The following is a 6,292-nucleotide window of genomic DNA, read 5'->3' as shown; positions in this document are numbered from 1 at the left end:
CTAGATTAAAAAGACCAAATGCACTGAATTAAATCATCAAATGATCTTAATACATCATCAGACTTTAAGGAAACATGCTGTGTTGAAGTGCTGGCTTCTCTCAGTGTTCATTCTGCAACCTTCCCCTGGATAAAAATGTAAATACAAATCAACAAACAACAGTTTCAGCCAGTTTAATTTTCCTTCAAGATAGACTGTTTTATAATGTTTAGTTTTCCATCAAAAGTGAATTAAACTTTTTTTTTTATATTTTCTTGTAGGATCAAGTACCTGGTGCCACATCCCCCCTCTCCTCCCCCTCTGACTACTCTCCCTGTCAGGCTCCAACCATCTCTGAGAGCAACCAATCAGCCTACAAGTTCCTCCAAGCTGTGTTTCACAAGAAAGGTGAGTCAGAGGATGTCAGGTGTCAGTCTTTAAAGTGGAGCATATGAGTGCATCCATGTATCAGTGTGGATAAAAAGTCTTTGAAGGCTTCAGATTGCTTATTTATTCTGCAGACACTCAACCAACAATCAGTGTCTGTTAAAGAGTTTTGAAGAGATATCCAATATCTAACATGAAACTACTTCATTAAGTGTGTTATTGTGGTTTTGAATACTGGATACCTTTCAGTGTTTCCTGCAGATTCACCAGTTAAAGGACCAGTCAGTAAGATATCTACTGACTGAAATGATAAAGTGACCTTACTCTATGATCAGACATTAAGGAAACATGCTCTGTTGAAGTGCTGGCTTCTCTGACAACAATGCAGCAGCCAGTATGTCCTCCTTCTAACTTTAGATTCTGCTCCTGAATGCTCTGGATTTGTTTGGACCAGAGAAGTTAGGCGGTTCTCCCCCCCCCCCCCACACACACACACACGGCCCATTATGGACGCCCCTCGGTTTGTCAGATATGAGAGCAGTTATCAGGTCAACAGGTGTTGCAGTGATGGAAGCGGTCAAGAGAAGTGGTTCAGATAGAAGTGATTGTACCCGACCTAAAAAGCCTCTGCATGTTTCTAATAAGCTCCACGAGCAGAAACGTGCTCAAACTAGGATCAATATTGGAGATGCTTTTGAAAAATGGAGAGAGGTTAGAACACAGAAAGGTTTACAGACCCATGCAGAGCTGGATAAACACTGAAGCTTCAGAGTCCACCACATGGTGACCTGAGTGAGAATCGTCTCTAGAGAGGAGGGGGCGGGGGGAGACGGCTCTCTTCAGTGTTTTAGTTACGTTTTGCTCCTTTAAGGTGATAAGGAACCCCCACACGGCCGTTTTGGACACCCCTCAGTTTGTCAGGCGAACAACAAACCAACAGGTGTTACAGCAATGAAGCGGGCTAACAAACTGGTTCTGATATAGTAGGCTACCTGATTCTACCTCCCCGACATAAAAGCATCTGCATGTTTCTAATAATCTCCACGACCAGACACATGGTAAGACTAGAATAAATATAAATATATTTTTGAAAAATGAAGAGAGGTTAGAACGCAGATAAGTTTCAAGACCGATGCAGAGCTGGATAAACACTGAAGACTCTATTTTTAGAGGAGATTTTTAGTTATGGACGTATTTAGTCTACATGTAAAGATAAGCATGTATAGTATTTTTTGTCCCACTTTACCCATATTTAGACTACCCTATATATAAAAAACCTTCAGATATAGCCTATACAATACAATTTAGGTAACAAGAACAAATAATATCCAACATAGATATGATACAGTTAAAGTTACCATGGGTAGGCACAGTATAATACAGTATGGGGGCAGCAGTAGTTCAGTCTGTAGGACTTGGGTTGGGAACTGGAGGGTCACCGGTTCAAGTCCTGGTGCGGACTTAATTACTGAAGATGTTCTGGTAGCTGGAGAGGTGTGAGGGTACTTCCAGAGTGATCAAGGCTTTGAACCACCAACCTCCCTGTGTAGCAGCCCCACTTTGACATCTCTCCATTAATTAATGTCCACAGGTACGTGTGTGATTCGGGCCGATGTGTGTGAGAAGCATCTCTCTCAATAACATAGTGTAAACCAGGATTTCCCCTCAGGCATTAATCAAGTATTTCAAAATAAAACAACAAAAAATAAAATATAATTGTTGACATTTGGTTCTCAATAGACCATTTATTTCACATTACATTTAGGCTAAATGAATGATAGGAGGGGATGTTGTCTCTCTAATTTCTTGCAGTTTTGAATTCCACTGATGTGATGCTCTGAAGGAAAAGACACCCTGACTACATGATGTTCTCCTGAGTTGGATTGTGATGAAATCTGGACTCTAATGAAGTGTTTGACTCTCTCTGTTGTCTCCTTTGCAGCGTGTTAATTATAGGCCTACATACAGATATGATTTTTATCTTTCCATAACATACTGTGTCTACGTGCAGAGCTGTTTTCCTTTTCTGCTGAACTTACAGTAATATACTCTGTGGCTGCGTGCAGTGACCTTTACACACTCTGTTGAAGTGACTGCAACATGCTCTGTGGCTATTAGTGCTCTTTTCATGTTCTGGTAAAGTAAATGGAATATGCAGGGTGGCTGTATGGAGTGCTGCTTTCACCATCAGTTATCGCTTTGTGCACCGTGTTTATATTCAGTTTAAATGATTGTCTGATGCAGGGTGTGCAGGGATGTATTTTAATGTTTAGTGGGGCTGTATTTTGATTGACTATGCCTCAAGATTCAAGATTCAAACAACTTTATTTAGGCTATCCCAGAGAGGTGATTCAGCTGCACAGCTCACTAATAAAAACAAAACAAATACAAAAAACAGCAGACATGTGAGCGGCCACAGATCTGCTGTGAGGAGCCTGTGCAAAGGATACAAAAATAACTGAAAAACACAACTCCTGTACTCCACAACTGTATGAATGAGCGAGATATTGACCAAGCAACGTGCAAACAGAATAAAACAACGTTTCAGATATCATGCACGCCTTGTCATTGTAATGAAGTTGGAGCCTACTTGCATGATATGTGGGACTGTCTGGATGCATTTTGGTGCAGAGTATCACCTGTGTTGATGTTATTGGAACAGGCTTTTATATTTCCCTTCGTTGGCTCCCTGTCAATTTCAGGATCCATTTTAAGGTCTTGCTGTTTGCTCACAAAGCTTTGAACGAGCTGGCTCCTTCCTGACCTCTCTGACCTTTCACAGCCGTATGTCCCATCACGGTCATTGAGGCCTGCTGATCAGTCACTTCTGGTTGCACCTAACGCTATAGGCTGAAGCATATAGGGGAGACCGGGCCTTCTTAGTTGTAGCCCCTAAAGCCCCCCCCCAGGTAAGGATGGCACCCACGTTGCCCGTGTTTAAATCTCATCTAAAAGCTTATCTGCATGCTTTGGCGTTCCTAGACCCTTTTTATGGTTTTATTCCTTTTTTTTAGTTTGTTTTATTTTATTTAGCTTTGTCTATTGTTATTTTTTCTTTTATCTTTTTATGCTTTTTTATCTATTTGGTATTTGACTTATTTTTTTTTAGATACATTTTTGCACTTTTTGATAGAGTTGGAAATCAGGGAGTGGGGAATGACATGCAGGAACTTGATCTATAGGCTAAATTAAGTTGGATTGGAAATATGTTCCCCCTGAATGGCGACTCAGCAATAAGCGTTTCATAATTGCAGAGAAGACGTCTACTTTTAGGTCACGAGGCTGCTAAAAAGCTCTTAGTATTAAAGTGGAAGCCCCCACATGAGGTTGAGATAAAGCACATGATTCTTACTGTCATATTCAATTTAACCTCTGTCCCTATTGGGAGAAAAATCTTTGATTTAAAGATATAAACTCTGAGGAAAACACCAGCTCAAAGTGCTGCCAATGAGTAGCTTCATGTTTGTTGTTTAAAAGAAACAGAGGGAGTACTTCCCTTTAAAGCTCGGTGCACAGTTTAAGAGACACAATAGAGTTCTCCATGTATTGATATCTAAGTGAATGTTAGAAATGGCACTGGTGAGATGAAGCACCGATTATTAGACTGTAATGAACAGTGTTCCTCTTTCAGCCACTTGAGGGCAGCAGAGATCTTTAAGAGTATAAGAATACATCAGATGGAGGCAGTATTGGTTTCAATAAAACGTCAGTGTTGTCATCATCCCAATCTACAAAAACCTTATAAATAAAGAAACATGGCGGGTAAACAAACACCTTTAATGTCCTATTTTTATTGAGTGAGTAAAACTTCTAACAGATTTCAGATTTGATCAAAAAAATGCACTTTTCATCCGTATTAATCTATTTAATGAGGGGAAATGTTATGGCAGTTTTTTCAGAAATGGGAGGATGACTTTGATGAAGGCCACGGGCAAAACGCTAATTTGTTAATCTTCGTACTACAGGAACGCGAGGAATACAAAGGAGAAATCCTGCCTGCATATTATCCCATATGCTCTTTTGTAAAGCGTCTTGTTATGAGCTGGCGCTATACAAATAATGATTGAGTGATTGAAGTGTTGCTGCAGGTTTTTTTTGACCTCTTCAAGCCTTTCACTCTTCATGCACCTTGATAGTCGGTGAAGTTTAGCCAGAAAATGTATCCTGTGTGCACTCTCACAGTCAAGACCACACTGACCGAGACCAAGGCAAACCCGAGACCAGAGTGCTCCGAGACCGAGTCAAGACCAAGATCAAGACCAAGGCAGGGCGAGACCGAGAGAAGACCTAGACTAGAAAAATCATCATGCTGTGTGCAGGGGGCGTGTCACTCACTCAGACCGTATAACACCAAGAAGGTCCTGGCTGTAACTGGGGGATAAAAATTTAACATCATACAAATTGAAGTTACTTCCTCCTTTTAGAAAGAAGCGTTTTCCTTCTAATCACAGTGATGACGTAGGTAGCTGATCAGGGGAGTAAGTCCAGTCTGATTCCGAGATAAGACCAAGACCTTTAAGATTAAGATTTACTTTTATTTTTTACTTTTATCGGTTCCCAACCCAAGTCCCTACAGGCTGAGCTACTGCTGCCCCAGATTGAGACTAAGACCGATTTCCAGTACTACAACAGTAGTGCACTATACTTAGAGGCTACTAGTCTACATAATGCAAGAGTGTGCATGCTCCTGCATTATGTAGACAAGTAGCCTCTAAGTATATATATCTGTATTGCATGCCATTTTTCACATTTTAAAAATCAAGAAAGTACCCATATTGGGTGCCTATAGGACTTGCAGTGGTATTAAAACAGGTATAGACAGTTTCTGATGCATGGGCATTAGTAGTAAGGTGCCAACATTTTCAATACTTTAATGATACCACGTGTTTTTGGAACAATGAAATCTCCATTATTTTAATCATCGACAGTTTGGAAAAAGTACCAAAGCTTCTACAGAAAAACTGCTCCGAGAGAAAGAGACAATAGCTGCTGTCCTCGAGGTGTAAAAAATGATGTTTGTGTCTCTTATGGGGGCAGACAGTGTGCAGGAATTCGCTTGCAAGTTTTAGTTTTTAAAACAAGATATGACATTGTCTGATTTTTAACTAGTAACATAATGAAGTTTAAATTTCTGGTATGGTGACCTCCAGGATTTGAACAGGGGGGCCTCCGGCTGATTCCCCACCCCCACCCTCCCACCCCACAGCCCCGTGCAGGATAATCAGGCTGTGCATCAAGCACTGCAGAACATCAGGAGGGCACAGAGGAGTTCATGGAGAGTGTGTGAGTGATGGAGTGAAGGACAGAGGCAGGGAGGCCGCTCAGAGAACATCTGAGTTACGCGGAGCAGATACAGGATGTGATTGAATGTCGAGCTCAGAGGAGGCAGCAAGTGTGTCACAGACCCCAGGTGGGATTCGTTGTCACGGTGACTTAAAGCGGGGGTTGCCGTGGCGATCGCGATAAAAGACAACAAGTCTGGTTGGGGGAACTGCACTTCTGGGGCCGGAGCGTGACCAACAGCATCCAGCCCGATGTGCCCGCAGGGACAGAGATGATTACATGCAGGGTCACTGCGATGCTGTGTTTGTACAACGTCTCTCTGCACACATGGGGCTCACTCTGTGCCTGTGAGTCAACGCTTCAATCATAGACTGTATATACAAGTGGATGTGTGTGCCTCAGCCGGTCCTCCTGTTGGTCAAAGATGAAGCCAAAATACCCCCTGCGACGGGCGCTGCGAGTTTGGAACCAGAGTCTGCGATTCAAAAACACACATATAACTTAGTACTGCATCAAGTTCTGCAGAACATCAGAAATCAGGTTTAGGAAAATTTATATCCTACTAGCATTTTGATTTTTAAAGTTTGACCCAGCATGTCTCATCTGTTAGCATAGAGGAGGCGGTGTTTATGACTGTTATGAT

The sequence above is a fragment of the Labrus bergylta genome, chromosome 1, assembly GCF_963930695.1.
Source record: "Labrus bergylta chromosome 1, fLabBer1.1, whole genome shotgun sequence".
NCBI lineage: Eukaryota > Metazoa > Chordata > Actinopteri > Labriformes > Labridae > Labrus > Labrus bergylta.
This window is presented reverse-complemented; position numbering follows the sequence as displayed.